This window comes from Hylobates moloch, unplaced genomic scaffold, assembly GCF_009828535.3.
Source record: "Hylobates moloch isolate HMO894 unplaced genomic scaffold, HMol_V3 SCAFFOLD_16, whole genome shotgun sequence".
NCBI classification, from domain to species: domain Eukaryota; kingdom Metazoa; phylum Chordata; class Mammalia; order Primates; family Hylobatidae; genus Hylobates; species Hylobates moloch.
This window is the reverse complement of record NW_026652291.1, coordinates 24,072,396-24,084,823: the sequence shown is the minus strand read 5'-3', so window position 1 is coordinate 24,084,823 and position 12,428 is coordinate 24,072,396. Positions and strand designations below refer to the sequence as shown.

The following is a 12,428-nucleotide window of genomic DNA, read 5'->3' as shown; positions in this document are numbered from 1 at the left end:
GTTCTGAAACCGCCTCCATTTCTTCTTAGAGGCAGGTGATTAATTACGTATCTTTACCAAGGTTTCTGCTCTAAAGCCAAGAGGCTCATCCCTGAGGCAGATGCTACACAGCACCTGCAGCTTGCACTACTTTTTTTTTTTTTTTAGATGGAGTCTTGCATTGTCGCCCAAGCTGGAGTACAGTGGCGCGATCTTGGCTCACTGCAACCTCCACTTCCCGGGTTCAAGCGATTCTCCTGCCTCAGCCTCCCAAGTAGCTGGGATTACAGGCATGTGCCACCACGCCCAGCTAATTTTTTATATTTTTAGTAGAGACAGGGTTTCACTTTGTTGGCCAGGCTGGTATCGAAGTCCTGACCTCGTGATCTACCTGCCTTGGCTTCCCAAAGTGCTGGGATTACAGGCAGCTTGCACTACTCTTTTTTTTTTTTTTTTTTATACTTTAGGTTTTAGGGTACATGTGCACAATGTGCAGGTTTGTTACATATGTATCCATGTTGCACTACTCTTAAGCAAACCCAGTGAGAATGGATGTCAGGTTCAAGCACGGCAATAAGGCCAGAAGTGATTCTGATGCTGAAAGGCCAGGTAAGATTCCATTAAACCAGCCTTCTCTAAGTCAGTGTGCCACCTCCAGGGCACTGGTAATTGGCCAGATCCAATACCCACCTCCTCTCTGCCAGAAGTGCTGAGTGCAAGAAGCATCTATAAAGAGGTAAAATATTAGATTTGTTGAAAGACTGCTCATTTTGTCTCCCTCAACTACTTTTTCCCTTCACTTCATTTACTTAAGTATTAAGATACAATTCAAGTTCCATCATATACAATGGAGCTTAAGAGGAAGTGGGTAATGTATTTGGTCATCATCCAGCCTTGAATCATTAAGAGAAAAACTTGACCAATCTTCTAGAACCTCTAAAACAGTAACAGCAACCCCCTTTTATTATTCTGAGGGCAAAGAACTAGAATTCTAGGCCTCAAACAAGCTCTTCATCTCTTTCTCTCTTTCTACTTCCAGTTCCTCTTAGCCAACTGTCTCCAAAATGCCCTTTCTGGGCACCTAGAAAGAAAGAGGGACATGTCCTTTTGTAGGGCATAAAGCACATTGGCTGTTGTTACTTCTCCAAGTGAAGCTCAGCAGAAAACTACTGGCAAGCCCAAGGCAGAAATAGGGCAGAAGGACGACTGGGAAAGAGCAAGACAGGGAAAGAGAAATGTCCTATCATAGTCTGGTGTGCTATAATAGGGAGCTGGCTGCTCTTTGGACCAATGACTTTTACCAATTTTATTTATTTATTTATTTAGAGACAGAGTCTCATTCTGTCACCCAGGATGGAATGCAGTGGTGTGATCTCAGTTCACTGTAACCTGCATCTCCCAAGCTCAAGTAATCCTCCCAGCTCAGCCTCCCAAGTTGCTGAGGCTACAACCACACACCACCACACCTGGCTAATTTTTTTTTTGTATTTTTTTTTGTATGTGTATGTATGTATACACACAGGGTTTTTCCATGTTGCTCAGGCTGATCTCAAACTTCTGGACTCAAGTGATCCACCTGCTTTGGCCTCCCAAACTGCTGGAATTACAGGTGTGAACCATCACACCTGGCCTACCAATTTTAAATGTAAGAGTTGGCACTAAAAATGGTGACTGGCCAGTGACAGTCTCAAAGACAATATTCAAGAACTAACTCTGTGGTAATGGGAAGAAAATAAAAAAAGATGAGAAAGAACTAGAAGAAAGAAGAAAAGGTAGAGAGAAGAAGTCTCAATGTATCTTAATCATGACCCTCTCAAAAGTGACCAAGTATATCCTTCCCCACTCCAAACACTTCCTGTCATTTCCATCTAATGAAATGTGCATGGATGGTCTGAAGAGATGCATTCAACAGGAAAGGAAGCTGCTGGGTAAGAATATCCAGGGTGTCACCTCTCATGAATTATTGTTTTTCTTTTGGTTCTAGGGACATAGCTGGACTGTCATATACCCTGCCGCAGGAAAAGTCACGCACCTACAAGGGAGACAGAGGAAAAAGCTGAAGGGAGAAACAAAGACGTAAGTTGGAAGAAGACCTAGATTTCAGAGTATCGCAATGGGTTTCATAAGTTTCATAAATAATATTCTTGGATTTACTATGGAGACAGTCCTGCCAAAATCTACACTTGGACCTGAAACCTAATTGAAGAAAGTCATTCAAAAATACCAAAATGAGTGAAAGTATGACCAAAAAAAAATTATTTTATTGAGGAGGAATTCATGGAGCATATTTAGGGGAGAGAGAATTTAGGAATGGGAGAGACAGACAGATATACACACAATATTAAGAGGAGGTATCTGAAAAGGTAACAAAAACAATTCCAGACTTTTTGGTTTTTGCAGAGCTCAGCAGGACAAAGATTATAAGTGTCAGGTAGGGGCTACTCAGGACTGAGTAGGGGTATGGCGGAAGGTCAAGGAATCAGAATTCCAAGGCTTTTCTTACAAGGACTAAAGAAAAAACTTCCCTTGAGGTTGAGGCTGAGTCAGAAGGCAAGTGAAGCCAGGGGATTCGTTTCAGGTGCAAATGAGATCCAAAGTTTGGCACGCCGTATAATAGCTGAGAACAGGTAATTCCAATTATACCTGCCATCTATGTAACAGTCATAATTTACAAGTTAACTTACCACTGCATACCTCATTTCATTCCTCAGTAAACTCTGTGAAGCGGTTAGGTAGGGTGGGTATCCTTGTTACCACATTCCAGGAAGAAACTAAGGCTTAGTGGGGTTGAGTGATTTCCCAAGGTCTTATGGCTGCTAAGTGGGAGAGTGAGGGCTCCTAGTGAGCTCTTCTGACTTCTACTCCAGTGCTTACTCCACTATACCATAACTCAGGAGTACCAGAAATATCACTAAGGGGAAGGTGGATTTGGAAAATACTTAAGTGAAGGGCCAAAGTCAGCAATGTAATAAAGTACATGACCTGCATGGAGGGTGGTAGAAGTGGACCCTGCTGGTTTGTGGGAAAATGTGGAATGATGGCAGCTCAACAGGGCATGAAAGTCACCATGGGGAAAGGAGACTATGCCAGTCCTTCCAAGGTTGAGGGAATTAGGACCACAAGGAGAAGAAGGGAAGTTAGGTGACTTTAAGGAATTACAGGGAGCACAATGTAGAGGTAGAAAAGGCAGGACAATCTCCCCACCATCAACAAGGATTTGAAGGATACAAGATGGCTCAGGATGGAGTGAGTGAATGAATTAGTGGGTGAATGAATGAAAGCCAAAGACGCTGGGCAGAGAGGCTTTAGCTTCAGATGAGTATCAGCAGGAGCAGGGATGAGGATGACCATGGGTAGAGAAGAGGGTGGGAGCTACAGCAGTGACAGGAAAGCAGGTAGCTGTTGGGGAAGCTGCAGAACTTTTCCAAGGTTCTTAGTCTTAGTCCCAAGGTTCTAACTGTAATAATAAATTCGAGGATGTGAAAATCGCTGTGAGCTTTAGACAATGTATACAAAAGTGTCTGGCAGTGCCTGGCAAACGGTAGGTGCTCAACAACCTCTGATTAAAACAGAAGTCAAGTCACATGGACCCTGGGAAATGTGCTCTTCACTATTGACCTTTGTGTTTCAATCAAATATTTACTGTATACTATTATGGGTAACATGTTGGAAGTGATCTAATAATGAATCAGACATTGATACTTTTACCCTCTGGGCACATCTGATACAGATTACAGTGTAATGTGGTAGTAAATTCACCTGTTCAGCAGATAATTATTGAGCATCTACTATGTGCCAGGCACCGGTGATACGCCAATGGCAATAGAAAGTCCCTGTGCACATGGAGTTCATGTGGGCACAAAGGACAATCCAAATCAGACAAATCATTTCAAGTAGGGTTAAGTGCAATGGAGAAAGACAAAGGACAGTAAAGAGGGAGAGAAGAAAGAGGGCACAGGAGACCCTATTTTACTCATGGGGTGGTTGGGGAAGGCCTGTATGAGGAGGTGACAATTGAGCAGAGACGTGAATGGAGTGAGGGAGTGAGCCGTATGAAGATCTTGAAGAATGACCTTCCAGACAGAGGGAACAGCAAGAGAAAAAGCCTAAGACATCAGCAAGTATGAACATGAGAATGGAGGAAGTGGTGACTGACATAGCACAGCTGCTGAAATAGCAAGGAAGTCAGTCCTACCTTGGGGTGTCACTGTATGTATGGGGGTGTCACATTATGATATAATATGAAATATAAGTTAGGTACAGTAGCATGTGCCTGCAATCCAGCTACTAGGGAGACTGAGGTGAGAGGATCACTTGAACCTAGGAGTTTGAGAACAGTCTGGGCAACATGGTAGGACTCCACCATAAATAAAAAAAGAAAACAAGATTTTAAAAAAGATAAAAAGAAAAAGAAAAATATGTTTGGTTTCTACTCCAGGTTCCTAAGACAGAACTCCTAAAACTCTTGTAGATAGAGGTGATAGGAGAATCTTCTGTTCTAATACTTGGTTGTTGACCCCGATTCTTGACACAGACATCTTCAGTCCCTTGGAATTTCTTGGGTGAAAGGAGCATCTTTTGTCCTAATGAGGCAACTCTTGGTGGACTTCTGAACGTCAGGATAGGAGCTGGTTGCCAGGGGAACCAACCATGTGATTAAAGGATTGGAACTTGCAGCCTCCTCCCCAACCTAGGAAGGGGAGAGGAGCTGAAGGTTGTGTTGATCACCAATCAGTGGCCAATGATGTAATCAATCATGCCTATGTAATAAAGCCTCCACAGAAAACCAAAAGGACAGGGTTCAGGGAGCTTCCTGGTAGGTGGACACATGTGAGTGTCAGAGAGGGTGTGGAAGCTCTGGGCCCCTTTCCACATGTCTTGCTCTGTGTGTCTCTTCTGTCTGGCTGTTATCCTTTAAATGAGAAACCAGTAAATATAAGTACAGTGTTTCTCTGAGTTCTGTGAACCACTCTAGCAAATTAAACTAAAGGAGGGAGTCATGAGAATCCCAGATTTATATCTGGTCGATCAGAAGTATAGGTGACAACCTACTACAAGCAACTGGTATCTTAAGTGGGGGATAGTCTGTGGACTGAGTCCTCAGCCTGTAGGGTCTGACACTATGTCCAGGTAGATAGTGTCAGAATTGAGTTAAATTATAGAACATTTCATTGGTGTCTGCTGGAGAACTGATTGTTAGTGGGAAGCAATCCTCACATATTTCGGTGACCAGAGGTGAAACATTCTGTATTGAGAGTAAGAGTGAGAGAAACACTTTGGTCTTTTCCATCCTTAATGGGAGGCATAATAAGGAATCAAGGAAAACTTCCTGGAGGTGCTGGCAATCGAGCTGAACCTGGACAGAAAAGCAGCATTTGGTGCCACAGGAAAAGAACGCTGTAAACCAAGGCCCAAAGGAGGAAATCAAAGAGTGTGTGTAGGGAGCAAAGAAGAGTTTGGTTTGGATGAAGAGGACATTTGATAGAGGGAAGTGGTGGCCAATTAGGCAAGAAAGGTGGAGAGAAGCAAGAAAGGGCAGGAGGAAAGAAAGGGCAGGAGAAAAGAAAGGGCAGAAGGAAAGAAAAGGCAGAAGGAAAGGAAACCTTAATTTTTGAAAATGCATTATCTACTAGGCACCTAGGTAGCTTCTTTGTCTTATTTCATTTAATAAACATAGCTACCCTAAAACATCCCCATTGTAATAGACGGCAAACTGAGGCTAGGAAAGGTTAAACTCCAGAGTGAGTTATGGATGTCAGGCCAAAGAAGTCAGCGTTTAGGCAGGGGAAATCATGGAAGGTTTGTAAATGCAGGAGGGACATAGGCAGAGCTGTGCTGCTCTGGGATTAAGCTGGCACACAAGGTGGATGGCAGTTCAGGGGCAGGCGACCAGCAAAGACAGTGCAGATCTCCAACCATCACTGTGGGGAAGAACCATCTTGTTTCTTTCACATTCCCAAGGCCCTGAGTAGTAGGTCGATAACAGGTAGCCAGCACTTGATTTTCAGACTACCCGATTTGAAGTTCAGAGCCAAGAACGGCATAGCCCTGTTCAATCTAATCTTCCTTTTCTTGTGACAGGGATGTCATGTATGAGCCAAAGAAGCCGGGCTAAAGTTTTAGCTTTTTCAGACTGTAAGGTAAAGTATCAAGAAGGAGTGGCTTACTTGCTCCCCGAACACTAAAAAGTTGCATTTGATTTTTTAAAAAATAAAACAAAGCATTATGCTATAACAATATGATGGAATACTACCCATCAACAGAAAATGATTTTTTTTTTTTTTTTTGAGATGGAGTCTCGCTCTGTCGCCCAGGCTGGAGTGCAGTGGCGCAATCTCGGCTCACTGCAAGCTCCGCCTCCTGGGTTCACGCCATTCTCCTGCCTCAGCCTCTCAGAGTAGCTGGGACTACAGGCGCCCGCCACCACGCCCGGCTAATTTTTTTTGTATTTTTAGTAGAGACGGGGTTTCACCGTGGTCTCGATCTCCTGACCTCGTGATCCGCCCACCTCGGCCTCCCAAAGTGCTGGGATTACAAGCGTGAGCCACTGCGCCCGGCAAAATAATTGATTATTGCTACACATAACAATATAGATGACTCTCAAAATAAGCTGAGTAAGGCCGGGCATGGTGGCTCACGCCTGTAATCCCAGCACTTTGGGAGGCCGAGGCGGGTAGATCACGAGGTCAGGAGATCAAGACCATCTTGGCTAACACGGTGAAACCCCATCTCTACTAAAAATACAAACAATTAGCTGCGCGTGTTGGCGGGCGCCTGTAGTCCCAGCTACTCGGGAGGCTGAGGCAGGAGAATGGCGTAAACCTGGGGGACAGAGCCTGCAGTGAGCCGAGATCGCGCCACCACACTCCAACCTGGGTGACAGAGCGAGACTCCGTCTCAAGATAAATAAATAAATAAATAAATAAGCTGAGTAAAAGAAGCCAGGCAAATTAGAGAACCTACTCTATGAGTCCATGTATACAAAATTCTTGAAAATGCAAACTAATTTGTAGCGACAGAAAGCAGAGCAGTGGGTGCTTAGGGGTAGGGTGGGGGATAGAGAGAGAGGAAGTGATTATAAATGCACACGAGGAACTCTTGGGGTTAGTGGATACGTTCATTATCTTGATTATGGTGATGACTTCACAGGTGGGTACAAGTGTCAAAACTCATCAGACTCCACTCTTGAGAGCTGGAGAAAAACACAATGGCTCTAGAGATCTTAAATAGGGCCCTTAAAATCAGGGGAGATAAGCACTACGGATTTCCACAGCTTTTGGGACACAGATGTCTTGTGAATATTTGTGTTCTTTCAGGGCACAGAGCTGGACCACATTTTCCAGCCCTGCTGGCAGTAAGCTGTGGCCAGGCCCTGAGTTCTGGCCAACAGGATGCGCACTTCCACAGCCCACCCACCACCTAGATGACTCTGAGGACACAGAGTAACCTGGGTTCCTGAACTCTGGAGCACTGCACACGGACACCAACTCGCACTAACGGTGGCTTGAATGAAAAATGAACTAGGCTGAGTCACTGAAATCTTGGGTTTTTACAGCAGTTAGCCTCCTGGACAAGGACATTATATAAATCATCTAAATACTATTACTATATATCAATATATAATATACAGAATATTATATAACATCTAATCACTAATGGAATATGTTATATAATACATGTTAATATATTAATAATTGGTATATTATTCTTAATACCAATATTAATACCAGTAGAACAGTAGGCAAATCATTGAAACTTCATAAGTCCTAGTGTCCTCCTCTGTAAAAAGGAAGGAAATTTTTCTGCTTACCTCACAGGCTGTAATAAAGGATGAATAAAATCATGTATGTGACGGCTTTTTGAAAACAGACGTACTTTTTTCACATACAAGATAATGATCATAACTACTATTACAAATGTCTGTATCTGATTTTCTTAGGCCAAGTTCACAGTTTCACTTCCAGTGAGCACCAGGTGACTTTTGTTCCAAGTCAGAAAGACCTCACTCTTAGCTCCAGCAACTCCCTTCTATTTGATACGGCCTGAAAAGCATTCACCAGGACGGTGCTTGTTGATACAAGAAGGGAGAGGGTTGAGTGGATATGTTTAATTGTAAACTCACAGATAAGGGATACATTTTGCAAAATAAAAATAAGATCAGCTATGCTTCTTGCTTTATATTTCCTCATTTTATAAGTTGTTTTTTGTTTTTTTTTTTTTTTTTTTTTTTTTTCAAAAGTCTGGCCCCGAATCCTATTTCTGGGAGGTCACAAGGGAAGCAAGCCAAGACTGATGTATTACTAACCTAAATCATCACTGCTGGAAAAAGGGCCTCAAAGTGCATTTGAACACTAGCAATTGAGAAGACACAATGGGAGCAAATGGGCGTGTATGGGGCACATACCCGCTCACCCACAGAGCTCCAATTAACTCCTGGGATTCCTTTCAGACTCTATTCTAGCTAGTGCTAGTCTACCTACTGTAACAAAAGTTCTGCCAATACTATATTTTAAACAGGTGAAGTAAGAAAGCTTTCAATGAATGTCACTTTTTCCTTTTGGAATCCATAACCCTAATCTAAATTATGCCACAGTAACAGATAATCTCAGAATCTTCATGTCGTAAAATTACAAAGATTTATTTTTCCCATTTATACCTATCAAGGGTCAGCTGCAGCTCTGTTCCTCATCTTCATTCCAGGGCTCAGGCTGAAAGAACAGATGTCTACAGCATCTGACTCATCCCTGGCATTCACAGGCACTGATTTAGGAGTTCAGATGCTGGCTCACATAATACATATTTAAGCATTTAAAAGTATAAACCACGCTAGACTGTTAAAGTATGTGTTATACTCCTTGACCAATATTATGTTCATAACAACCCAGAAAGTCAAAATGGACTTTTTTTTTTTTTTTTTTTTTGAGACAGAGTTTCACTCTTGCTGCCCAGGCTGCAGTGCAATGGCACGATCTCGGCTCACTGCAAACTCCGCCTCCCAGGTTCAAGTGATTCTCCTGCCTTAGCCTCCTGAGTAGCTGGGATTGCAGGCACCCACAACCACGCCCAGCTAATTTTTGTATTTTTAGTAGAGATGGGGTTTTGACACGTTGGCCAGGCTGGTCTTGAGCTCCTGACTTCAGGTGATCCGCCCATCTCAGCCTCCCAAAGTGCCAGGATTACAGGAGTAAGCCACCGCGCCCAGCCCATGATGGACTTTTGATTTCTCGGAATTCTTGGAGCTCCACACAGAAATGTCACAGTGCAGGGCAAGGTAGCCCCTGGCCTGAGGCCTGCTCCCTTCCCTTTCCCTGTTCCCCGCACTGCTCCAGCCTGCACTGTGAAGGCCCTGTGTGCTGTGTGGGGCCCTTCTGATCCACACATCTGAGCTCTATTCCCGGTCCCCATAAGTCTAGGGGTACACAAGAGCAGCATGGTCCACACTTAGATGCACAGATCTTGGAAGAGGCCACAGAAGAGAGTCAGGGGCTGTCTAGGTAGAGGATCCTGGAGTCCCGGGTACATGAACCACGGTCTAGAAGCGGGGGCATGGGGACAAGTGAAGCCAGAGAGCACCAGAACAGAGTCCAAGCCAGGGTCTGAGGGGGCAACCTGTGAGGCAGTAATGGGTGGTTTTGACAGAGGAAAAAGAGTGGTGGTGGAAGCACAGAGAAATCTGCACTGGAAATGTCACTTCCACCTGCTTTCCACTGGCCCCAACACAAGTCAAGCAGCAATGCCTATGTCAGTGAGGCAGGAGAGCCATCCTGCTGTAAGTGGAGACTACATCCCTGGGAGGGTAGGGCATGCTTCGTCCAGGAATATCATCTTCTTTCCTTAGATACCAGTACCGAGGGTTTAGGAGAAAACACATATATTGAAAAGAAAAGTTAACAGCTCACAACTGGTAGCTTTCTAAATGTGGTGAAATGACACAGTGCCTTGCAAATAGCAGACACTGAGGGAAAGGGGGAGAACTGGATTGAAATATGCCAAAGTAGAAAATGCCCCCCAATCCCAGCATCCTCTGTGGGAAAAGGACAATAATTTGGCAAAAGAGAAAACAGTAAGTCTCCTGGGATACATTCTGGCTCAAACTAATAATGTGTTGCTTGCGGCAACCAATTTGTACAAACAAATCAGTCCTGGGGAGGGGGAGAGGGGAGGCAACTCATACAAGTAAACCTGGCAGCGTCTCCCTTCTCCCTTCTCCCACCCTACCCTCCCTCCCACCTCTTCTCAAGAAAGCTTTTCTTCCTGATTCCAATTCTGCAGCAAAATGCCATAGACATAAGCATTTCACAAAGCATATCGGGTGAGCCCACCCTTCAGTCAATGAGAACTGAAAGAATAAAAGAAACCGCCTTTACGAAAACTAGCCAAGGATATCAAATGAAACTTTTTCTAGTTAGATGTAGCTGTTTTTCTACAACTTTAAAAAATTTTCTTCCCATTCACTAAGTCTTAGTTTTAAAATATAAGGCATTCTGAAAAGTACATTACATTGTCATACTCATAAGAGCTACTCCTTATCATATTCCAGGCATTTTATGTACCTGGTCTCACTTAAACTTCAGGACAAACCTGCAGCTCAGTATTGTCATCATTATTATTATTATTTCCATTCTACAGTTGAGGAAACTAAAGGTCAGTGAGGTTACATGATTTGCCCAATATCACAGAGCAGGGAAGTGTTAGAGCTGGTGTTTAACCCTGGTCTGTCAAACTCTGAACACTATGGCTTTCCATTATACTATACCTATGTCCTGTAAAGAATACGGAACTAGCATTATGCTGGTGAGAAATTAGCCACTAGCTCATGGCTCTTTCATACAGAAAAGACAGAAATATTTGAAAGACTAGCCCTCCCCAAAGCAAACAAGCCAGCCCCTAGCCCCTGAGCAAACAGGCCAGCCCCTAAACACATCTATCATAAAAGAAATTTAAAAATAGTCCCAGTAAGATATTTAATTTTATTTCAAAATAGAAATATTTTCATTCTAATTGTTTCTGATTTTTAGAGTAATGTATACTTACTATAAATAACTCATTATATAGAAATAAATGCAGTAAGGAATAAAAGTCCTATGTCCTCTAGATAACCACTATTAGCAGTTTGGGATATATCCTATCAAACTTTTTCCTAGATATTTAGAAATATACATACACACACACACACTAATATAGCAAAATTAAATAGAGGCCAATATAGCAAAACGATTACACATTCTATCCTGTAACCTACCTTTTCAATTAACAATGTAATTGGGATAATTTCCATGACTGCATAGTATTCCACTGTATGTATGTATCATATGTTATTTGGTATTTGGTTAGGTATCTGGGCTTTGCTTTTGCTAATATAAACACTGCAGTACTGTACACACAGCCACATGTCTAATTATTTCCTTGGGATAACCTAATAGTTAAAAGAGTATGACATTTAAACTGACACTGACTGCAAGAATGCCCTCCAGAAAGATCTTCCCACAATTCTCGCATGCAAATTCCCAATTCTCCACTCTCAACACTAGATATTTTCAGGCATTTTAACTTTACCATGTCAATAGACATTATCGTTTAATCCACACAGCGGATTATTGGGATTAAATGATGTTTTTCTACCATTTCTTTGCAGTTTTTCTTTTATGAACTAATGTAGTATGGACTTTTGAATTGGCATGTAAGCCAATGAGAGCAGTGGGATAAACTAACCCCTTGGTGAACCACCAAGTCATTCTGTAGGTAAGCAGGTGAAAAGGCTGATTGAGAGACTTATTAAGCATAAACAACTCTTTCCTCCTTATTACATCTGTGAGAAGTAAGCTATAAATGTTGGATCCAAAATCCAGCTCCTTTAGCTTGTGGCAATGCATATAATGGCTCCAGAAATACTATATAGGTTGGGCTTACAGTGTCAAACTGGTTATGTTGGGCAGGGTTGGGAGGAAACCTAAATTGCAGTTACATAGTATTATGGGCTGAATTGTGTCCCACACAATACATGTTAAATTCCTGATCCTGGTACCTCAGAATTGTGACTGTATCATGCAGAGGTATTTAAGATGAAATGAAGTCACTGCAGTGGGCCCTAATCCAATATGTTGTCTTTACAAGAAGAGGACGTTAGGATACAGGCACCACAAAGGGGAGACCACGTGAAGATACAGGGAGAAAACTGGCCATCTCCCAGCCAAGGGGCGGCCTCAGAAGAAACCAACCCTACTGACACCTTGGTCTTGGACTTCCGGGCACAGAAGTGTAAGAAAATAAATTTCTGTAATTCTAGCAGTTTGGGAGCCTGAGGTAGAAGGATGGCTGGGGCCCAGGAGTTCGAGACCAGCCTGGGTAACACGGTGAAACCTTGTCTCTACAAAAAGCAAAAATCAGCCGAGCATGGTGGCACATTCCTATAGTCCCAGCTATGTGGGAGGCTGAGATGGGAGGATGGT

General features: G+C 43.0%; 1 protein-coding gene across 6 annotated transcripts in view; it reads right to left on the bottom strand.

The window, feature by feature from the left end:
- Positions 1–12,428, bottom strand: part of STON2 (stonin 2) — a 179,434-nt gene that overhangs the window by 73,215 nt on the left and 93,791 nt on the right. The gene's annotated exons all lie outside the window — the stretch shown is intronic.